Consider the following 25,888-nt stretch of genomic DNA (forward strand, 5'->3'; position numbering starts at 1 on the left):
TTTATGGTAAAATTACATTCCAAAAAGTAACGACCAATATTTTGAATATTCGTGATTGGTTGATGAGATCAGTTCCACCAAGTTCTCACGCGGAAAATGTTTCTTTAGATATAGTTCATAATTTCATGTTGAAGTAACTTTTATTGTTTCTTTTCGGGGCAGCTGGCTGTTAGCCCAGAGTGTCCTTGGTGGGTACAGTCGAGTATAGGGTCGTTCAGAGGCCACTGCTGCTGATGGTGATGCATGCACAAATGGAGTCAATTCGTCTGATAGGGATGTCGGCCATTTTGTGGCCACTTCATATGGTCAGCTTAAGCAAAGAAACACAAAAACGCAATTAATACATGGAAATGACTAATAAAATGTTATCCCCTTACTAATACCCATATGTGTGTGTATTTATCTAGTAAAAACAACACTTAATGCGGATTATATTCACATTAATAAAGCACAAATCACGAATACATCACGAAAGCAACATATACTCATGCAATTTCTAATTGTCTATCATTAATATGCATACGAAAATTAGTTTACGTATTAATTAGGCCATGCAAATGCAATTCCCACGTGTATTTCTTAAATTAGTAATGTTGGTCAATTCCACAGCAATCCAATTAATACAATTATGATTAGTTAATTATTCTTATTAATAGAAACATGCGAAAATAGAGAGGGTATACAAATTTTAAAGAAAACCCCACTCCAGCAATCCCCCCTTTGGTGATTTTATCACCACAACAACACTAATTTATTCACCCTTTTACGGAAAATTGAAATGTATTCTTGCTCTTATTTATAATTCAGTTTCTTCTTCATCTCTTTTTGCCTTTTTATACAAACTTTCTTTCCATTCTTCTAAAGTTATCTCTGTTAAGTCTCTGTCTGGATCCTTTTCTTTTCTTTTTAGTTTTTCTCTTTTTATTTTATTCTTTGTTTTCTTGTTTTTACAGCACATGCATCCTAATCTTAATATTAATAATACGAAAATCACACGTTAATGGAAATATTATTTTACCTATAAATGTACAACCTATTTTCACTATGAAGTTTATAATAGCAGCTATTTTCTTCCCAATCGTTTCCCAAACACCTTCAACCTCCAGTAGTACAATTCCGTCATGCAATTCAGTAATATTTTTAATGTAAACTTTCAGATCTTTGCTTTCGTCTGGAATGTAAGTGCAACAATGTTGAACTTTCAGCATTCTACAGACTCCACCCTCTTTTGCCAATAATATATCAAGGGCAAGTCGATTTTGCATTACCATAGCACGCATGGCAACCATTTCAGTATTAACCAATAAGAATCCTCCAGCGGTGCTTGTTGACAAGCGATCCACTACTGTTGATAATCTTCTAATATTGTTCGCATTCAGAGATATTCCCACTGCTGGTATCAATGCTCCAAAAATGTCACCTACAATTTCTGCCCAAGATTCTCTTTTACTATGTATTAAATGATTACCTAAACTATGTACACCATCTTTACCTCTGTCCATGTGAAAGATTTTTGGAAAAACCAGGCCTACGTAACATGTGCCATGCCAATGGTCTGGCAAACGATAATATGCCCTGTTTCCACAGATAAAATAAAGTCCAGGGAAAACTGGATCTCTTCCAACTTTAAATCCCCATCCACCCATGATTCGGTATGTATCATGGCACTCCCTATTCCCTAGAAAATGATTGTCATACACCGTCTGATTCCTTCTTATACACAGTTTCCCTTTCTGTGGCCAATCTAAAGCCAAAGTTGGATTAGACTCTCCCTTCATATGTTTCTCCATTTCTACATCCCAGACTGTTTTCTCCCCTTTTCCTTCAGATGCCTTTCTTCGCATTTTTAATCTCCTTTCCTCGACCATGTCTAGGAATGTCCTTTCTTCTTTCTTCAAACTGCATTTCAAATTATTTTTAAATATATACTCTAATGTTAGCTCCTTAGTTTCTAAGAAAAATTCACCTAATACCTTAGCAGGTCTTACTTTGTTTAGTTTGTTATTATCAGGCACTTGCGCAAAAATGTTATCTACATCTGAAAAATAATATTCTTATTTACCTGTCTCGTAAAATAAGCTAGCTATCACACTACATGCTATTCCATACGTTGCTGGAAGGTGATGATAAGTCACTCCCTCTGACACAGATGCAGGTAACTGCATGCATACATAGCAGTCCCTTACGTCCATGGTCTTAACATATTCATACAATAGCTTTGAAAACACATTATTTGAAAAATCATTAATAGACCTATCTTTATGTAAATAATTATTATCTATTCTAGTTGGAACTACTTTTTGAATCTTCTTAATGTTAGTAATGTTCTCAGTGTGTCCTTCTAGTGTATCTATAGTGACCTTAAAAGAAATCAAAAGAGCAAGTATGCTCCATAGAAGCATTAATAATCCTGTACAACAACAACACATTTTACACCATCTCTTCATGAATGTACATCTACTTTTGCTACTATCTATGTTAGCCATCTTTGTTCATTTGGACTGTGTCTTTTGACTTAGTCTCTTTTACTTCACAACTAGTTTTTTAACCTTAGGCTCTAAGGCCCTACTTGGTTCTACCAATATCTATCGTTTGACTCAATTGTTATTCCTTCATCAGTAGTTTTCTAGATTTTCTCAGTTTGGCATTTCATCGTTTTTCACTTCTTTCTGTTCATCCAAGTACAGAATTTCCTGATCCTCCGTTTCTTCTTCTCCGATGTCGGATAAGATAACTCTCAGGATTCCTGCTTCTTCCTCTTCTTCAACCACTTTTAGTACAGCCTCCTATTTCCTTGACTGTCTGCCTCTTCTTCTTTTTCAGGCAGAGCCACGTACGTCCATTCCGGTGACTTATACTTCTGGCTAGGTTTCCTTGTTCTTTTTCCCTCTTCCGTATCTTGATTAGTCTCTTCTTCTTTCGATTTTTCTTGGCTTGTCACTTCATTCACCTGATCTGCCCTTGGCGATTTCACTCGTGTCAGCCGATATCTCAATCTCTTTATTTTGTTTGGCCACACTTCGTCCTTTTTAACTCTTTTCTGTTTACCCTCTTTATCATTCTTTTCTTCTCTCCAAGCCCTTTTTCTTAGAACTCGACCTTCTGGTATCTCATTTTCACTCTCTTCAGATTCTGTTTCAACTTGCTTTTTCTTTTCAACAACTTCTTTTTCCACCACTTGTTTTGTTTTCCCTACTTCTGTCCCTCTTCGGGTCTCCGACACGCAATCTTCCTGCTGGCTACTTGTCCCTTCACCTAGCTGGATGTTGCAGTTCCCTACACCTCCTCGGGGGTCTTCCGCAATCTGTCCCTCTCTCTCTGTACCTGTCCCTTTTTCACTTTGATCTATTAATTCAGGTGGAATTTCTCTTGGTCTTTCATCTGAAACTTCCTTCTCTCGAATTTCTTTTACTGCTTCTTCGTTGTCTTTTCCTTTTTTCTTTCTGTATTCTTTTCTGGGACCTTGTCTCCCTTGTTCGTCTTCAGAATCTGAACTGGCATCAGAAATCTGCAATCGTCTTCTCAGAGAGATACTTCTGGTGACTAATATTTGATCAGAATCTTTTTCCCCCCTATCAGGATTTTCTTGTATTTTTGGCTCTTCGTTATCTGATTCAGTACTTGACTCCGATTCGTCATAGTACTCTTTTCCTTTGCTGTCAACTGGATTTGGTATCCTCAAAGTATGGCTGGCATGGATCCAGTTTTTCACTCCAGCACACTTCACAGCTGTTGTGGTCAGAATGACTTGTCTTGGTTTTCCCCACCTTGGAACCAAACAATTTCTTCTTCTGTGGACTTTTATCCTTACCCAGTCTCCTGGGCTCAGATCATGGGCTGGCTTCCTTTCAAGAGTGGTGGCATCCGCTCCAACCTAATGAAACACAGAATGAACTGCGTCAGCCAGGCCTTTACAGTATTCCAACACCATGTCATCAGTTATTGTCATCAGCTTGTTGACTGGAATGTACACATGCCTCATCGCTCGTCCCATGACTATTTCATGAGGACTTAACCCTGTGGTTCTGTCTGGTATTGCTCGAATTGTCATTAAAACTAGAGGCAAGACATCAGGCCATTTCATACCAGTGGCTAAACACATTTTCCCAATTCTGTTTTTGATTGTACCGTTCATCTGTTCAAACACACCAGAAGCCTCTGGTCGGTAGGCACAATGTAGTTTCTGTTGTACATTCAATGCTTCACAAATCAATTTTACAATCTCGTTATGAAAATGTCCTCCTCTGTCTGATTCAAGAGTCACTGGGAACCTACACCTGGGGATGAATTCTCTCAAACGTAGCTTTGCCACTGTCATCCCATCATTTCTTCTTGTATTGAATGCTTCCACCCACCTAGAAAATAGGCAGACTATAACCAGGACATACCTCAGTCTGTTACATGGAGGCATTTCAATGAAGTCAATCTGCATTCTGGTAAAAGGCCCACCTTCTCGGCCTATGGTTCCTAGACTCACCACTGTCTTTCTCTCATGATTGTATTGCTGACATATTAGGCATCTCTGACATAGGCTTTCTGCTACAAGTCTGAATTTTGGATTGTACCAGGTCTGCTTAAAAGACCTAATCATGGCGTCTCTCCCTATGTGTCCCTGGCCATGATACATCCGTGCCATGGTAGACATCATGCTATCAGGCATCACTGGTCTTCCATCTCGATAGACCCACACACGGTCCTTTTCTCTTGGTGCGCACTCTGCTTTTATCCACTGTTTCATTTCCTCATCTCCTGACTCTTCCTGCAATTGTCTCACTTCTTCCCAAGTTCCCACAGTGTTAGTAAACATTACTGAGCAAGAAGACATTTCTCTTTCCATGGCCCGATTGACCGAATTTTGATTTCGTGCACAATACTGTGCCACATCGTTCGCATACCTGTTTCCGGTAGTGATGTAATCACTACCTTGGCTATGGGCAGAACATTTCACCACAGCCAATTGTTTAGGCAGCTGTATCGCCTCAATCAATTTTCCAACCACTTCAGCATTCTTAATAGGGGTTCCACTTGAGGTCAGGAAACCTCTTTGTAGCCAAAGCTGGCCAAAATCATGGACAACCCCGAAGCCATACTGGCTGTCAGTTATCACAGTCACTCTCACACTTTTCACGATTTTGCAAGCTCTGGTCAAAGCAACAAGTTCAGCTATTTGGGCTGACCTTACTCCTTTCAAATAAGATGCTACCATCACTGCTGCAACCGTGCATACTGCATATGCTGCGCTTAGCACTCCTTCATCTGTTCTCAAACATGACCCATCAACAAACACAAAATCACTTTCTGGCAAAGGTACATCTTTTATATCTGGTCTTGGCTTTGTGCAGTACTCAAGCACGTCCAAACAATCATGATCTACTTCATCTCTCACTTCCACATTCTCAGGATCAGGTAACAACGTTGCAGGATTCACATTCAAACATCTCGCAAGGCTCACATTTGTTGCACCTAATATGACCTTCTCATACTTATTCAGCCGACTATGTGTCATATACTGAGTACGACTCCTTTTCAAGAGAATCGCCACATCATGAGGTACAAACACTTTCAACGGATATCCTATCACAATACCTTCACTCTGCTCCAAACTTCGACATGTTGCAGCCACTGCTTTCAGACACCCAGGTAAAGCTGCAGCCACTGGGTCAAGCATTGATGAAAAATATGCAATTGGTCTCCTCAACCTTCCATGCTTCTGGATCAACACAGAGTGTGAGCATCCATTTCTCTCACTGCAATACAACTCAAACTCTTTCTCATAATCAGGCATGCCTAGTGCTGGTGCTTCACACAAACTTTCAATCGTTTGAATGCTGCCAATTCTTCCTTGTTCAATTCAAGGGGATCTTTTACATCACTTCTTGTTAGTCGTACCAAGGGTTTTGCAATCAGGGAGAAATTGCTAATCCACTGACGGCAGTAACCCACCATTCCCAGAAACATTCTCACCTCTCTTTGGGTCATGGGGGCTCTCATTCCTTTTATAATTCTGATTCTGTCTATTGTTATTTTTCTCAGTCCTTTCTCGATTTTATGTCCCAAATACTGTACTTCTTTTTTACAATACTGCAATTTTGCTGGTGACACTTTCAACCCTCCGTCTGCCAAATGATTCAGTAGTGCTATTGTGTCTACCTCACAAGCTTCATGTGTTTTCGACGCCACCAAAAGGTCGTCGATATATTGCACTAGTACTGAACTTTCAGGCATTTGCAGACTTTCCAAAGATTTCTTCAACAATTGATTGAATATTGAGGGGCTTTCTGTATACCCCTGTGGGATTGGGCACCATGCCAAAATCCGCTCTCCAAAACGAAATGCAAAAATTTGCTGACTGTCATGATGCAATGGGATAGAAAAGAAAGCATGGCATAAATCAATCACTGTATACCACTCCGCATCATGGAGAATCTGATACAAAATCACTGATGGATTTGGTACAATTGGACAACATGATACCACAATTTTGTTTACCTTTCTCAAATCTTGCACTATCCTGAATTTCCCATTAGGCTTTTTCAGTCCCATTATCGGTGAATTACACGGACTACTCATTATTTCTCTTAAAATTCCTTGCTTGATCATTTTCTCAATTATTGAGGTAACTCCTTCAATTATCTCAGGAGTCAATCTGTACTGTGGAACATTTGGATAGCTTATTCCTTCCTTCACAGTTATTTTGACTGGATCTACATTTCTCATTAATCCTACATCTTCTCCAGTAAAATCCCACACTTCTGCCTTCACTGACTGCTTTAGTTCTTTAGGTAGTTCATCAGGGTTGAATATTGCATAAGTCTCAGTAACCTTATTTTCTCTGTTAGCTATGGTCATTTTATACAGCACATCCTCATCTGGTGTTTCAAATGCTATTCCATCTGGAGTACAGAATATAGTGCAATTCATTTTGCACAACAGGTCCCTACCTAATAAATTCACTGGACTGGTGTCGCACACAACAAAGCGGTGCATCTCTGAATATTTTCCGATACTAATTTTCACTGGTTCTGTCAGAAATGTCTTTATCTGTCTGTTGGACACACCAACCACTTGGATTGTTTTATCCGAAAGAGGAAGAGGAAATTTACACTTGGATTTCCAATGCCCTAACCTACCACAATTATGGCATGGGAACTTCTTTTTAGCTTCTTCTATATTACCTTTCCCTTTTCCTGGGCCAAATCTCGGTCTAGTTCCTGGGTTTTTTGCTTGTTCAACCAACTGAGCTTCCTGCCTTTCAGCTACCTTTACTTGTGCCCACATTGCCTTTTCTTTTAATTTTCGCTGTGTGGCCTCAATTTCGTCACTGAAATATTTAGCATGTCTCAATACTTCATCTATTTTCTTATTCTGCCAATCAACCGTATGCTGTTTTATCATGTCACCAATTTCTGGGCGTAAACCATATACAAATCTGTATAACGAAATGACTCAAATCCTTATCACTCAGGTTCTCATCTCCACTGAACTGCTTAAAGGCTTGTATTAGCCTCTCATAGTATGCATGTACTGATTCTTTTCCTTCCTGATGTGTTCGATCTATTTTTACCCAATCTGTCTCTTTAGGGGGCACTTTGTTTTTCAAAAATACCATAACCTGTTCATACTTCATTACCTCAGGGTCAGGAGCTCCTGTCTTAGGATCCCTAGGGTACTCTTGAGTTGGCCAGTTGATCATCAACTTGCACTCTGTCCACAAATCTGCCGGTACTATTATATCAAATAGAATATTCACATCTATCCATAGTACTTTCGACAATTTTACAAATCTGTCTACCTGCCGGTACCACTCGACGGGCTTTTCGCGTAGTCGAGGGAAATCATTCGGAAATGACAAAATGTCCTGTCTTGTCCATGGGACGTGTACATAACCTCCTTCTGGAATCTCCCTCATGGGGTATTCAGTTACTGCCTTTTCTTTCTCCCTAACAGGGAATGCCGAAACTGTCTTATCTGAGGCATCATTACGTTTGCTATACCATTTACTTCTCCATTTATCCACGTCTCCCCATTTTCTCAATAAAATGATTATGTCCTTAACCTGACCTATCCGTCCTGTGGTGTTCAGATTTTCAATGTCTTTTTCAGTAAAATCAACTCGATACGGTTTCTGTAAGGCTTTTACCTTATCAATATCTATACCCATTTCATTCGCAACTTCTCCTAGTCTTTCATGCAGATTTTTCGCTCTCCATGTCACGCTTTTGCATAGGAATAACAATTCCTCATCCTGATAAATTTTCAATTTTTCTACGGGAATATTCCCTACAATTAATTCTTCCAATACCGTCCGTAATTTAGCCACATCTATTGACTGGGATTCTTTATCTTGTCTCTGTAACCCTCTTAACCATTCACTTAGTTCTTCCACAGAAGGTCCTACCGGGTTTTCTACGCTACTCTGATCTGAATTTCTCTGGGGTTCCAACAAAGTTTCTACTGTCGTTCTACTCCTTTCAGCATAATTCTGATTTATAAAGGGATTATTTGAAACATTTGGTTCAAACATATTTATTGTCGGTCCCCATGGATTCTCAATTTGACTCCGTTCTGGACTCTCAACCAAATTATTGTTCCGGTATGGTACCGTCAAGCAATGTTCACTATCCATTTGCTTCTCAAAAATGGGCATTACTGGACCTATGGTCACTGGAACTGTTACAGCTTCTAGATTCTTAGTTAATTCTCTTATTTTCTCTGTCAATTCTAGAGTTGTTTTGGCCAATTCCGCTGAATTTTCACTATTTATTCTATTCTCCGATTTCTTTTCTACTTCTCTAGTGGAGTTTCTCTTTTCTAAATCTGGTGACCTAGTCTCAGTCTTGATAATTCGTAATGTTTCTCTCATTGGGGCATTTGGTGTCAACATTTCTGGTTCTGGTCGGTATGGTGGTGGATTTTTATAAAACACATCATCCAACACATCATCATCTGATTCATTTGCTCCGTAACCTCTTGATTCCACATTATTCCTTTTTTCCACACATTTCCTTCCTTCATTCTCTCCTACCGCTCTTACAGGAAACAAAACATACCCTCAGTCATACTTGCATTCCGCCATCTTTTCATTCGATCATCATGTGTTTCGTGTCCATATGACCTGCCAAACAGATATCTGTAACTTCTACCATTTCTTTGCTTTTCTCGCTCATGCATTTCGTCTTCCCACTCCGTCAATGCCTCAAACTGCGTCGGTATAGGTCTTGGTTCTAGATACATCATCTTCTTGCGTAAATTCCTTAAAACAGCCAAATTAAAGGAACCATGTTCTGGAAATGCCAGTACTCCATCGTCCTTGGTATATTTTACCCAATTATCTAACCAAATACAAGTATGATATCCATATTTCGCAATTATTAAAGATGCAGGAGTTTTCGGTGGAGGAAGTAACTGTCCTTCCCTCGTTTTGACCTGTTTATCTTTCTTAAACCACTTCTTAACTTTACCAAACCAGGACTTCTTTTCCCTATCTGGTGGCTGGTAATACATTTTATTGGTTTCTGTGTATCGCTAGTCTTTTACAACTGTACAGCTATTCTGTCCACTCACAGCGCGACTTCACGCTAACGCACCAATCAAGAGCGTCTACGTCACTGTCACAGTCCTCCAATCCCAGCGCAACTTACACTAACGCACCCTGTACTTCTCCAATCCTAGCGCGGCTTTACACTAACGCACCAATCCGGGGCGTTTTACACTTCTGACCGACTGTCCAATCCCAGCGCGGTCGTTCTGACGTCAGCAGCCGCTGCGGCAGCTCTGCTCCTGTCTACCCCTCCTTTACAAGTCCGCTCCGTGAACCTTTTATTGCAACTTTTATAATTCTATTAGTAACAACACTAAAACATCTCCATTGCCCGCTTCGCTAACCAAAGAACAGCAATAGACCTTTCTCACGAGAATTCCGTCTTTCCCAAGAGCAGCGCTTACCTCTGCCCTACTACGGAATCGTTACTTCCGGTGATAAAGTAGCTCATCCCTCTACCTTACCCTTCTAACAAGCATCAGCTAATCGCTTCTCTAAAATTAAGTCTCTAGAGTTTCGCCATTAATCGGAATGCCTTTTCATACACACACTGTTATACAGGGAAAAATGTAGATCATTCACACAGACTTCTGTCTTTTCCGAGAGCAGCGCTTACCTCTGCCCTACTACAGAATTATGACATTCGTTAACAAAGCAGCGCTTCCCTCTACTTTGTCCTTCTAACAAGCTCAGAGAACACCTGCTACCTTTTCAGTGATAAGCGTTATCGGTATGCCATTTGGTTTCCTGGTACTTAAAGACCAAAATTTCACAGGAAACCTTCGCTATCATACACACTTCTCTCACACAAAGAATATTTCTAATGGCAACACACAACGATGCTGCCGAATCGAACCCAGACAATGCGCCATGCAACTTCACTTGTCACACGTTTCCCCTGTGTACCTACAAGGCAACAACAATTCCGTCTTTCCCGAGAGCAGCGCTTACCTCTGCACTGCTACGGAACTGTTACAAACTTCCGACTTCCTACATCCCAGAAGCCATGCTAACAACATATAACTCAACGTAACTCAACATATAGTGTTAGTACATAAATAAATACCAATCAATAATCAATAAGCTATTTACAAGCAATGATCACTTAAACCAAAACAGTAGCTAACCATACCTCTGCTACCAAGAAAACTGATTCAGCGCGGAATGCAAAATCCCTCCCTTCGTCACAGGTCATAGATTGCACAGACACACTCAATCACTACATTCGCTGGTGGGGCCCATAACACCAACATTCATCCTCTATTAACCTGTTTCCAAGGAGGCGATTGTTCCACTCGCTGTAATGGAAGGAAGTACTCATATATCCCTATTTATTAAGGCCTAAACTTCACCTTTTAGTACTCCTCCCATGAATAGGCCATGAATCAGCTAGCTGCAGGTTGGAGTGATAACGAAATCTCTAACTTATTTACATAAATAAATTTTTTCATAATAACGACCCAACACAGTTCTAGTAATATATCTTACATTTTTATCTAAATAATTGAAGATCGAGTCTTTGGTTTAATCAAGCAGTAGACCATCATATTTACCTATTCTGGCTAAAAGTCGTCCTCTATGTCAAAATCTTGGTGATCAGTTCATACTATCAGAGTCTTAGGAAACAGCTGTCCTGCAGTGTCACCGTCCTTTCCGTCAGCATAACGTCACGAAATCGAAAATCTTCTGAAGGGTCTCGCTCTCAACCTCTCTATTCTACCATCTTTTATAGTAAAATTACATTCCAAAAAGTAACGACCAATATTTTGAATATTCGGGATTGGTTGATGAGATCAGTTCCACCAAGTTCTCACGCGGAAAATGTTTCTTTAGATATAGTTCATAATTTCATGTTGAAGTAACTTTTATTGTTTCTTTTCGGGGCAGCTGGCTGTTAGCCCAGAGTGTCCTTGGTGGGTACAGTCGAGTTTAGGGTCGTTCAGAGGCCACTGCTGCTGATGGTGACGCATGCACAAATGGAGTTAATTCGTCTGATAGGGATGTCGGCCATTTTGTGGCCACTCCATATGGTCAACTTAAGCAAAGAAACACAAAAACGTAATTAATACATGGAAATGACTAATAAAATGTTATCCCCTTACTAATACCCATATGTGTGTGTATTTATCTAGCAAAAGCAACACTTAATGCGGATTATATTCACATTAATAAAACACAAATCACGAATCCATCACGAAAGCAACATATAATCATGCAATTTCTAATTGTCTATCATTAATATGCATACAAAAATTAGTTTACGTATTAATTAGGCCATGCAAATGCAATTCCCACGTGTATTTCTTATATTAGTAATGTTGGTCAATTCCACAGCAATCCAATTAATACAATTATGATTAGTTAATTATTCTTAATAATAGAAACATGCAAAAATGGAGAGGGTACACACATTTTAAAGAAAACCCCACTCCAGCACTGCGGCACATCAGAAGAGTCCTCAATACATGTGATCTGCATTTTTTAAGTTCTTAAACTTTGAGGTGATACTGGTTCTGTCAATATTTCACATTTTAAATGTGAGGACATGTGGGACAGATGTCCTAACCTGTTTAAAAGGAGAATCATACCAGCCATCTGGGCACTTTTTAAAGTTCACAAAAGCAGCAGCTGGCAACTCAAAATGTCCATGATGGTCAAATCTTTTCAAGCACAGAACACTTTGACTTTTCTGGGTAGCACATTAGTGGCATGGAGCACACTGGACTAGAGGGGGACAAACTGAAAACAAAACGCCCTTGATGGCCTTTATACTGGTGGCTTACCAAGTATGGAGCACTTTGATCTTTGGGGCCGTACTTTAGCCCATCACAGTAATAATGAACTAGTAAGCACTTTTAGCCCTAAGACCTTATAATTATGTGCTGCCTCAAGGTCTCCATGAGTAAGGATTTGCATAATGGCTTTTATACTGGTGACCAATTAAGTACGGACGACTTTATGTTTCTGGGCTGCACTTTATTAGCACGGAGCTCCATAGCGTAGCATAGGAATGATGTTTAATTGCAGGAAAAATGGGATGCATCATGTAAAGACCCACACAGATCTAAGACCAGAGACCCCCTTGCAAATCTTGCAGGTTAGTAATAATTTTAAACCCATGTGAGCAGTGACAGGCCCATGCACTGAAGCAGGGACGTAGTGAAGAGCACTGGCTTGGGGAGGGTGGTAAGCGCTATTTGGCTTAATCCACTGACATTATAATATGCTTTCCCCATTCGTACTTTATGCAATTGGAACTATTCTGATTGAATTGTTTACATGCAATTCTTTGCTCACCTTAGCACGTGTACTACATTACAGAGCTCGTTAGTTGAAATACACATTTTAAACTATACAAAGTCTCTGGTTACTCACATTGTGAACAGGTATGAGCGTGTAAGCAAAAGAGTGTCTTGTTCCCACGAATTCTGAGAGGACCTGAGACGCATTGTTCTAGGATATCTAATCATTGGGAGCTCCGCTGTAGTATGGAGAACGAATAAGATACTATAGCTAGCCGGATAGAGGTTTCTGTGCACTGAGGCGTGTTTTCGGTACACCACAACATACCGAGGTCCTGGTTTCCTGTGATGTGGGGAGCGAGCCGCGAGCCGGTGATGTGGGGAGAGGGACCGTGAAAGGGGTATCTCACACAGACAGAGCTGCAGTATATTTTCAGTGTTGCCTCACAGAGGTAGAACTACGGACCCGATGGCTTGTAGACGGAGAGATGCGAGCTGACGGACTGAATCACAAAATGGCTGCCAACACTTCCTAGATTCAACTGTTCACAGCCAATCAGCCGCAAGCTCGTAACCCCTCAGCCAATCAGATGTCAGAATTCCCAAATATCGATATCTGTCAAATTTAATATTTCTCAAAAACTACTGAACGGATTTACACCATTTAAACAAAAGCATGCTTTCTGGACCAAGACCTTTCTCCCTGCCAAATTTGGTGTAATTCCGTTTAGCAGTTTGACCTGTGGCCTTGTCTAAAGTTTCCTATGGAAAATGCATTGTGAAAACACGTTTTGGGACCCCCCTTTTTCTCAGGCCCCCCCTTGACCAATCACCCCTAAACTTTCATGATCTAAAAAAGAGAAACTTTTTGGAAAAGTTGGTAAAGATTCGTCTAACGACACAAAAGTTATAAGCACATGAAAAAATGCTTTTCCTATGGAAACATGGTCCTAACTATAACTATCTACTGGTGACTGCTAGTAGATTATATATATATCCACAATACTTCGCTGCCACAATCACCTGGAAGGACGAAGGCAGACCCGGGTATCGGTGCATTAAGATTTTATCAGCAGATGCCCTGCACCACCACCATTACGCGTTTCAGCCTCGCAGAGGCCTTGATCATATGATACGCCAATGGAGAGTTTTTTCTACTATTTAAAGTGCTAGTGCTCAGAACACTTGATAACACACCCATAGGTAATCATAGACAAAGACAACCTATTGAAAACATGGTCGTCGACATAGGCTGCTCCAATGCAATATGTGCCAAAGTGCATTACAGTACTGTGATGAATATCATAGTGCAAATAACACAAATCCATAAATATTTATAAATACATATCTAGAGAACAACTATAGCATAAATAAAATCCGATGTAAATGCTAAAAACACAGCTAAAAATTCATATATAAAAAAACCAACGTAAATGACCCAAAAGTTAGCAGCAAAATTGCGATTCTAAACTTTACAGTCAAAGTTAAAAATTAGTCACTAAATGAAGCTCTATTGCACGGAACTGAAATCAAGGTAAAATACTGATTCCTACTAGTTACAGCAAAAAATGGTTATGACAAAAGTATTGCTTTGCAAAAATATACACACACGTCCTGTCCAGGTGGGCCTTGAGATTTACCTGTGGAAAAAAGGTGCATAGTGCTAGTGCATAAACTACAAGTGCTTACACTATTCCAGATCACAGCCGTTATTGGATGTGCAATACTAAAAAAGAAATCCTAAATGACTATTATGTTAAAAACATATTGGGAGGCGGAAGTGCAACTGTTCTAGAATGTGTGGTGCGGGCGGATTTGAATGTGTTAGAGGCAGGTGAAAAAATCCTCGCTTGAGTTCAGCCCCTGGGGTGTCTGACTGTCCAACTCTAAGATGTATCTAGTTTCCATTTGTCTTAGTAGTTGTTCACGATTACCGCCCCTTCTCAATGGCAAAACCGCATCAATGACAAAGTACACCAGATATAACAAGTTATTGTCAAGTATCTCCTTGAAGTGCCTTGCCACCGGATATGCGGCGTCATTGTTGATGATGGCTCTGATGTGCTGGAGCACTCGCTTGTGCACCTGCAGTTTTGTGCTCTTCACATACTGCAGGCCACACGAGCACTCCAGCACATACACCGCATATTCAGTCTTACAATTGAGAGATTTAGTGATTTTAACTGGTTTGGGCTGAAATGGCGTATGGTAGGCGGACATATTTTTACCGTATTTGCATGCCTTACAGGTTGCGCATTTCAAGAAGCGCGTCCTGCTGTTGAGCCAGGTTTTAGTTTGTCTAACTTCACGGCTGCTTCTGACAGGAGAGTTACTCAGAGCGGGCCTTTCTGAAGGTGATACTGGGGGATTTGGCCAGTTGGCTCCCCAGGACAGGATCATTGCACACTAAGGGCCAGCTTTTATTAATGATCCTGCGTAAGATTTTATGCTGCTTGCTAAACTGCAGTATGAGGCGCGTGGATTGATCCTGATGTCACTGACTATCTTTTTTATCTGCTCTACTAGTGAGTGCAGCAGACCCCTGTATCTTGTTTGCTTTGGTCATAGCGGTGTTGAGTACATCTTCAGAATAACCCCTCTCCATGAATCTCTCTCTACACTCAAATTGCGCCGGTCTGCATTCCCTGTCAGAACTACACATCCTGCGTATCCGCAGCATCTCCCCAAAGGGGATGCTCTTGATTAAGTGCGGCGGATGATGGCTATGTGCATGTAGGACTGCGTTACCTGCCGTGGGTTTTCTGTGGAGTCTTGTTTCCAGTCTATTGTTACTTACAAAGACTTCCACCTCAAGATAAAAAATACTCTCGTGCTCATTTGGGCAGTAAACTTAAGATTGAGATTGTTGGTGTTAAGTTGTTCAATGTACTGTGCAGATTGTTCTGTATCGTTCCATATTAAAAACAGGTCATCTATATACCTAGACAAGCATAAGACATGTGTGTTCAAGGTGTCACCATGGCTTGCCATCAGGACCTGCTCCTCCCAAAGTCCCATGTGTAAACAAGCGTAACTTGGAGAGAAGCAGGCCCCCATGGCACCATCCCTGATCTGTTGTTGTGATGGATGCTCATGTATAATGAGGCTACATCTAGGGAGAAGAGCACACATCCAGGTTCCCATTTCACATTTTTAATTTTACGTAAAAAGTCCCCAGTGTCTTGTATATATGAGGGCAATTTCTTTACATGGTCTTGAAGAAAAAAGTCCACAAATGTAGATGTATTTTCCATGATGCTACCTTGGGCAGAGATGATGGGCCTACTCGGAGTTTTACATGCGTCCTTATGAATTTTGGGAATGAAATATATTACAGGAATGATGGGATGTTCAATTTTTAAAAAATTGAATTCTTCCATGGTCAACAATCCTGCTGATTTCCATGCCATCAACTTTGTAAAAAAGTCATTCCAGGACACTTTTATAGCTTGAATGTCTCTTCGCCTGTAGCAGTCTCTATTATTTAGATGGATGAGGGCCTCTTCCATGTAAAGCTTGCGTGGCCATAAAACTACATTGCCCCCTTTATCCAATTGACGGGTGAGGATATTTTCATCAGCCTGTAGTTTATTCATCAATTGGAAATACACATTATCTTTTTTTGTATATTTTCTTGGGGCCCGTGTAGTGGAAAAATAAAGTTTTTTAAAATTCAGATGTTACTTTGTCATGAAATAAGTCCACATTGTCACGTAGCATAATGGGACCGAAAGTAGCTTTGGCTTTGAATTTTGTCTGGATCCTGCCCCCTGGATGTAAGGGCTCCATGCCTGTAGTTGTGGCAGCTTCGTTGCTTTCATCCTGAAGTTGTTGCATTACCCTTAGCAGATCTACATCCCCTTCCGTGAGTGCATCTTTAATTTCCTGCTCGTTCAGGACATTCACTCAACTTCCTTGATTTTGCATGCCCTGAATCAAGTGATGTTTTCGCAGTTTTAATTTGCGAACAAATTTAAAAATGTCAATCCGGGTTTGGGTGTACTTAAAATCGCTAGGTGGACTGAAGAGTCGCTTAATCAAGGATTGATTCATTGTGACCCTGGTAACATTTAATTACGTTATACATTTCACACAACCCGTGTTGTCACAAAATTTATTCGATTTCCCTTTAATAGAGCATCGACACGTTTCGGTAGGCCACAGGTAACGGCCAACACCTTCCTCAGGATTGTTTGCTGATCCCAATTTAATAATTAGAGAATCTTAAGATTTTCTCTGGCTTGCGTAAGTCAAGGCCCCGCAAAACTGATGATCCATCAATCAACTCATAGACTATAATCACATGAACATCTGTTACCATTCATATCTTTTTATACTGCCCGGTAATATATGTACCCTTCCTTGGCTGTAGGTATTGTAATTTTGAAAAGTCTTCGGTCTCTATCCAATGAGATATGTAAATATCACTACTGCTGGCTTAACTCTACCTCATGTGACTGCATCCAGACCATTCTGTTCTTGGCTTATAATTCTTTTTCTAGTCCCCTTTCAGCGCGGTATGGATAGCAGATTCCACCGACAAAGATATCCAGTACGACCCTTAGTAGGGTTCGATACTGTCAGCACAAGGGATTCCTTCAAATATGTTCGGTGGAATCTGCTCTCCATACCGCGCTGAAAGGGGACTAGAAAAAGAATTATAAGCCAAGAACAGTGGGTCTGACCCTTTAATGTTTGTCATTACTTGCGATTCCATTTTTTGTTGGTTTGTTTTCTGTTGCTGTTTTTGCCATTGGCACCGCCGTTTGCACCTGGCCCGTCTTTTTTGATTGCGTCCTTGTTGATGTTTGCATTCTGCCCTGCCTTACATAGTCCAGTTCCTGGGCAAAACTTGGCTTTGGAAACCCCAATCTTCGTGCTACTGCCAGTTGTTCATTTTCTGATTCACTGTCTATAGCAGAACTGACATCAGAGGCATTAGTAGATGCTGGTGCATTACCACTGGTGCTCGTCTGTGCAGGTTTGGGAGCACCTGATATATTTGCTGTTTTCACCGCATCATATTTTCACGCAAAGGAGAACACACAGCCCTGCTCGTAGTCCACCTTGTCTCTTTGGAATTTATAGTTTTTTATTACTTACTCGTATATATATATATATATATATATATATATATACATGTTTAACTTACCTTTAATACACTTGCCTGGCTTGATAAATGTATATCTGTGGTAAAGGTGTTGCGTGGTAAAGGTGTTGCGTGGTAAAGGTGTTGCATGGTAAAGGTGTTGCATGGTAAATGCATGCAAGATCATACAACCTTTGTATACTTCTACTCCATATTGAAGGGGACTCTTCTTTCACTTTAAGCTATCCATGAGATTGCTGCATTGGTTTACCAGATTTCTCTCCCATTTTTCTGTTACTTTGCTTCCCCTTCCACAGAACATTTTCACCCTCTCATGCGGCCTGCTCTGCTCCCTATCGAGCTGTTAGTGCTTTCCAATTTTGTTCCTAATATAATACGTTTTCCACAGCCGAGCAGCTGCCAACAGCTGCTTGCATCCTTTTTGCACCTTTTATTTTGTCCCAAGAGAAAAGTTCACCTCCCACCCTTAGTAGAACCCCAGCCATGCTTTCTATATTATGATCCTGATGAAGGTTTCAAAGGGTCCTGGCAACACCAAGGACATGGGCTTGTCTGCCCAGAATTTGCCAGTCATCAGAAAGACTCTCCAGCTCCAAGATTTCCTCTATCTTGAAGAAGCTCTGGTTATTCTTCCTTAGGTATGATCGAGAAGGCTGTATAATATTGAATGCTACCTTAATACATGCTCTCAGCCACAATTGTGGACTGACTGGTGTCTTAACTAGTGGAAATGCTTGAGCAGTATTGTACAACCTTAGAGAGTGGTAAATGATCGTTTGGTACTGGAACCTTCCAGGAATGTGTAACGTTTGGCTGCAAATGTAGTAGCATGTAGTGATATGTCTACAGTAAATGTGGAGCATACCACAACAATGATATAACACAAAGTAAAACAATATAAACATAATGTACAATACAAGAGAGTGAAAATAGAAAGCAACACAACAATCGCAGTACAATGCAGAAATAACCTGTTGCAATAATGCAACACAAAACAGAATAGAACAAAAAGCTACATATCACTATCAAAACAAAATGCAAGACAATAAAAATTCAAAAACATTCTTGTCACTTGTTATCACATCTGCAAATCTGCTCTAATAATGTGGGCAAAAGGTGTTTGCGTCACAAACTGACTCGCTTTTTTATTTTATTTATTTATTGATATTTCAAAATAAGTACAGTGTACATTTTATACACCAACAAACAAATTTGGTGTATTAGTGCCGAATATACGACAGTTCAAAACACACATCAGTCTTGAGTCATCATGTATCTACCATAGCAATTTGCCCCCAAGGCTCAAAAACAGTGCTCATGTAATATTAAACATATATAGGTAATGGTGTCTAAATATGACAGCAGTTTCCAGGATTCGTCTTACAGTGCCCATCTTGTACACATGTCAAATCTTCATACATTATTAATTACACATCCCCCATTTGGACAGCATTTAACTCAGCATCTTCAGCTCCAGAAGTCCTTCCCTGAGCCCAGATAATAAAAGGTTCCCATATCTCACATGGTCTAGAAGTGGGGGGCATCAATTCCCAGAAATTAGGTAATTGGACATAAGTAACCTCTCTGATCCACTCCTTGGTTGTGGGCTTCCTCTTCCTCCTCCAATGAACTGTGATTTGGTGTTTGGCGAACAGTAGTAATAGTGCATGCAATGTACTTTTTTATTTTACATGTGGGTCTTTGACATATCCTAACATTCCCAATAATGGGGTTGGGGATAAGGTCATATCCAGAATCTGATTGATAGATGTAAAGATTTGGGACCAATAGTCAGCTAGTACAGAACACTCTCATGCCATGTGGAGGAAAGATGCTGGTGTCATCCTACACCGCCAGCAGCTTTCATCATCTCTAAACCCCATTCGATGTAAACTGATGGATGTTCTGTAATATCTGTGGAGGAATTTGAAATGAATCAAACGAAGCCTATAGTTCGGAGATAACTCAGTCAGCTGAGTGCAATGGTACGTCCACTGATCTTCAGTCAGGGGGGGCGATAGTTCTGCGTTCCACTTCAGCCAAGCACTAGGTTTCGTCACAGGAGCATTGGTGTGCATCTGTGTGTAAAGTCTGGTTATAAGTCTACGTGGCGATTGTGAACGAAGTAGATTCTCCTGGGCCAGTAAAGGGGGTGGTTGGGCAGGGAATTCATTGTGTAATTTGCGACAGGCGGCTCGAAGTTTATAATAGAGAAACGTCTCCCCAAATGTACCCTCTGTCCCTCCTCCTCCATCGTGGTGGTCTCTAAACGTGTCCCCTGGGTAGAGGTCAGCAAATGTATGAAGTGACATCTTCTGCGCCACCTGCTTGTTTATCTCGTCTTTGATGTTGGGTAACAGTGGATTTTCTGCTAAGGGGATGGAGGGGGCATATAATACCTGGGCTCCCGCCCGTCTCCGTAGACCATCCCAAGCCCATCGTAAAGTTTCAGAAGTGTCAATACCATCTGTGGGGCGCCGATACGTCTGATACAGCGCAACCTGTAAGGGAACAGGTGCAACCGCATCTTTTTAAACAGCCACATGCGGCTGAAAGGGCATCGGGTGGCCCCAATAATGCAGAAATTGTGCCTGTGCACAGAGTGCATGCAATTTCATGTCCGGGACACCCAGGCCTCCCTGTTTGAGCGGAAGAGACAGAAGTTCCCACGATACTCGAGCCTGTCCACACCTAAGAAATTAACAGTGAGCACAGTGTGTTAAAAAACGGTTGTGTAAGTATGACCGGCAGATTCACCAAATGATACAGAAATTTAGGTAACACAACTATTTTTGCCAGTGTGATCTTTCCTGCTAAAGATAATGGAAGCTTAGCCCGTATAGCAACCTTCTCCTCCAACCAGGTTATAACTACCATAGTTTAGGTTCCATATCTCTTGTATATCTCGACTTATCCAGATTGCCAAATATTTCACTTTCTCATCCTTTGGTTGTAATGGGAACTCAAACTACAGCTTTGGTAGTGTCTGTTAGGGGGAATATTACCGATTTGGCCCAGTTTATACATATGCCAGCCAACCCACCAAATTTGATGAACTCTCTTATTAATACAGTGTCTAGATTCTGTGCGGGGTTTAGAATATACAGAGTGACGTCTGCGTAAAGCGATATTAGGAGGCTTCTAGAGCTGAATCCTATCCCCTTATCTGTGTGGTGCTGTTTAATGCGTGCAGCCAAAGGCTCCATCACAATGGCAAACAGCAGGGGTGACAGAGGGCATCCCTGGCGCATGCCCCGCGTGATCTGAAACGGATCAGATAAGAGACCATTCGCCCGTATCCTAGCCCTCGGCCCAGTGTGTAACAATCTGATCCATTTGATAAATAGGGGACTGAACCCCATCCGCTTCAATATCTTAAAGAGGTAGGGCCATTCAAGCGACTTGAAGGCTTTGGTCGAGTCTAAAAACACCGCCGCCTGCACATCCTGGTGTAAAGAATAGAGGACCGAAAAAACTGTCCTAAGGTTGTGGGAGGTAGCCCTCCCGGGTATGAAACCCGATTGGTCTGGTAGGGCAATGAGGGGGAGCATAGGCTGCAGCCTATTTGCTATCAATTTTGCCAGAATTTTGACATCCACATTAATAAGCGATAGGGGACGATATGAATCTAGGTCAGTTTCCGGTTTCCTTGGCATTAATAAAGTTACAATTATCGCTTCCTGCATTGTTTGGGGTAGTATACCCATTTCATGAGCCTCCTCATACACCACCAGAAGTCGGGGTGCAAGCTCTTCTGCATAAGCCTTATAGAAGGCTGTCAGCCCGTCTGACCCGGGAGCCTTATCCAATGGTAAGCTTTTAATCACTTTAGCTACGTCTTCGACCGTGAACGGTAAGTGCATGTTCTCTGTGTCAGTTGTTGAACCATACCAACGCCAGAGAATCAAAAAGGGCCTGCATGCCCTCCGGGCATTCTGTGTGCGTAGCTGTATACAATTGGGCATAAAAGGAGGAGAACTCGTTAGGTATAGCCACCAGACCCCTGATAGTGTCACCACTTTTATCAACCAGTTCGGGAATGTAGGCAGTGGACCTCGAATTTCGGAGTATTCCAGCAAGCGTCTGTCCTGGTCCGTCACCCTCTCCATATCTGCGCGATTCTGCGTATTTCCCAAGAAACTTCACCTCCCTTTGTGCCTCTTCATCATATTCTAGCAGTTTAGCCTTCAATTGAGCTAGAATAGCAGGAGAGCCATCAGAGTAGAAGCACGCTTCTAGATCTTTTATTTGGGTCTCAATGTTCTGTAATGTGTCTCTAATGGCCTTGAGTACCCCCGCTTGGCTAGAAATACACTGTCCTCTAATTACTACTTTGAATGCCTCCCACAGAGAGGCTTCAGTGTCGACAGTACCTGTATTAAGGGTGAAATATTTAATTATGTCATTACGTATTTCCTCCTTGAATGCCGCATCTAATAACGCATGCGGGGGCAGTCTCCAGGAGAACACTCTCCGCGTGGCATCGGGGAGCGAAATCTTCAGTAAGCATGGGGAGTGATCTGAGAGCGTTCTTGGCAAGTGCGTTGCTTCCACATCCCGAGTCGTCAACCAGTAATCTAACCGAGACCAGGCCCTGTGGTGTTTAGAGAAGCAGGTTCCCTCCCTAGTCTGCAGGTTCCGTAAGCACTAAACGTCAACCAGGTCTCCATCGCCCATCAATGCAGTCAGGGCTTTGCTGGCTGCGGGTTGATGTGTCCTTGCCGTACCCTATCCATGCCATCATTTAAAACAACATTGAAGTCCCCCCCCCCCCGAGAATCGTGGCACAACCAGTCACTTTGATCTTGGCCCATACATCTTGGAAAAAACGTTGGGAGTCCACATTAGGTCCATATATTGCTACCAAGGTTATTAAAACCCCTCCCAGCGAGTCCACCAAAATAATTTACCGCCCTTGAGGATCTATGTGTACTTCTCTCTCATTCCAGTCAATACCACGTTTAACCAACAGTGCCACCCCACGGGAATAGTTGGAATATACCGATTTGTATGTAAACCTCCATCTTTTGTGTTTGAGTTTCTGGGAGGGCTGAACATGTAGGCGAGTTTCCTGTAACATACATAAATCTATATTATGCCTCGCGAGGTATGCGTGTACCAATCTGGATTTCCTGCTGTCATTTAACCCCCTTATGTTCCATGTCAAGCAGTTTAAACTCATCTCGTGACGTACAGAATAGTCATGTGAGTGCCAGCGCCGTATCTTGGGCAACATGTACTAATCTCAAGTCCATTTATGTGATATATCCAATAGCATACCAATACACCAGCAAAACATTGAACAACATACCCAACCCGCCACCACCCTTCCACATCAACCCCCAATCAGGTTGAAGAATACCCCCGACAATAAAATACAAAACAGCGTATTCCTGGGAAAGTTCCCATGGGGATGTATAAGTGCCGGCATGCTTTCCTACCTGGGCAGGGTGGCCAAGAAACTGCAAGGAGTCGGGCCTGCAGTACTACAAAAGGAGAAATATGCAGCTAGAGGTCGAAAGTAAATGTCTCTACATCCTGTCTCGCTATTCTAGGCACATTCCCATGCCTAACAGCCAAAGGTAGCAAAATAACAATAATAAGAAATAAAGCAATAGTCTCCCGGGACCCCCGTCAATCACCCACAACCCCAGGGTAGATCAGCGCACAGCAGACAGCCCAAACTGGCATCCAGTAGCTGCAGCTAACAACAGTGTTCAATCCAACAGGGTAAGGAGCTGATACCAAAATAGAACATAAATATAGTCCTCTTCTTGGACTTAAAAGGAGTAGAGAAGTGTTATGTATGCTATATCAAAAGAAAATACAAACATATCTTGCTTTTCAATCATTGACACTTAACTGGCGCTCAGTCAATTCCTCCAGTCTAGGATTGCACTTGGCCTGTCTGCCACCCATGTGTTTTGCAAATTTGAGGGCAGATTTAGTATCTGTGAAAAAGTGGGTAGAGCCGTCATGAGACACCTTAAGTTTAGCAGGATATGGTAAAGAGTAGGGGATTTGTGCCTGCAGCAGGATCCGCTTTGCCGGCAAGAATTCGCGTCTCACCACCTGTACTGCTGGCGTGAAGTCCGGGTAGGAGGAGCCCTGGTTCCCTTGACATGTTACTTTCCCCATTGCGCGCACCTGGCGCAGTATTGCATCGCGATCTTGGTAGTTTAATAGTCTCGCCAGGATGGGCTTTAGGGTAGCCCCTATCGGGTGCCTGGGGCCCAGAACGCGATGAGCTCTTTCCTCTGCAAATACTGGTAATAGGTGTGCAGCAAACAGGTCACGCAGTAGTTCCGATTCATACACCTCCATTTTATTAATGGCTGTGGTTTCCGTAATTCCCATAATGCGCAGGTTGTTACGGCGTGATCTCGCCTCCAAATCCTCATTTGTGGCACGGATTACACCCAGGAGCTTATCCATCTGCAGCAGTTGGTCTTTTGTTTCAACCTGAAATTCATGAAAGTCTGACTGTTTATTTTCAAGCACGTCCAGTCTATGTTCATGAGCACCAACCGGGGTTTTCACAGATTCCATTTGGGTTGTTAATGCGTCCAATTTCGCGTCAATAGTGCAGAGGCCTGATCGCATTTTGCGCATATGCGCGCAGATATCTTCTCCCTGGTCCCCCAGTTGTTCCCCTGTAGTACCTCCTGCAGCGGACTCCGGGTCCGACTTCGTATGTCGGGTCACCCGTCTCTGGTCAAAGCTAATCTTGGGCTGTTTGGCATCTTGTTTGCCCATGGCTTGCTGTCAGGGGGTGCACCGCTGCAGGGAATTATAGGCTTCACGATGTCTTTCCCGTAGATGCTGCTTCTTACCCAGCCCGTGAGCCTCCGCGTATTTGGATCAACAGCGGCCAGATTGTATATGGCAGCCTTCGAAGCACTACTTTCACTTCCCCCTTTCTCTCTATGTTCTTTGGCAGGGAGGGGGTGACACTTATAACACTCCACACGATTAATATCAGCTAGCAGTGACCCAGGTCCCGTCGGACCCCAGATGAACGCAAATCCGCTCTACACCGCACATCACCGCATGGCGCCAGCCATCTCTTGAGCTTCAATTGCACCACCGCTCACCTCTCAGATTCCATGTTATCTACCACCCGCCTGGTAGCAGCCCTTCGTTTATGGAGGAACTCACGGACTGCATCAGTGACCAATACTCGCAAAGTGACAATTAGATCTTCGTGGGTGACTTCAATGTCCACTGGGGCTCGCCTCAAGACACCTATGCGAATTTGTTGGCCACCTTCCTCTCTGCAAACGATCTTATCCAACACTGCACTGAAACAACACACTCTAAGGGCTCAACCCTGGACCTTGTTATCTCTAAAGCAGGCTTGCTGACCATCGCTACCCCTATTCATGTAGACTGGTCTAACAACCTCCTCATCTCATTCTCTCTTCACCTATCACACACTATAACTCTTGGCCAGCCTAAGAGGGCTACTTCCTGGTTCCGTGACACTAAAAATATTGACCTCAGTACCCTCTGTGTTTCTGCCTTGCTATCACTTCCAAGGCTAGACCCGGACCTACATGTTAACAAACTCACCTCCCAATGCCTTACAGTCCTTGCAGTCGAAATCAATAATGTCGCTCCTCTCCAAAGCAAAAAGAAAAGGCTCACTCCCTCAGCACCTTGGTTCAACAAATCCCTCTATGAAGAAAGGAAGTACCTAAGAGTCCTTGAGAAACAATGGAGACAAGCGCCCTCCACCGAAAATGTGGCCACGCTTCGTTCAGCAAGATCCAAGTACCAAAAGCACATCTTCCTTGGAAAAGCGTCGCACTTCAAATCCCTCCTTGACTCAGCCAAAAATAGACACAAAAACCTATTCGACCTCATCAAAAACCCAAATAGCTCTCCCCCAACCTCAAAATTGGAGGATTCCTCAAAGAAAGCAGCGGAATTCGCTATATTCTTTGACGAAAAGGTGAAATCACTTGTAGATCAGGTCATTCATCCTACCCCTAC

Source organism: Triturus cristatus, chromosome 12, assembly GCF_964204655.1.
Source record: "Triturus cristatus chromosome 12, aTriCri1.1, whole genome shotgun sequence".
Classification (NCBI taxonomy): Eukaryota; Metazoa; Chordata; class Amphibia; order Caudata; family Salamandridae; genus Triturus; species Triturus cristatus.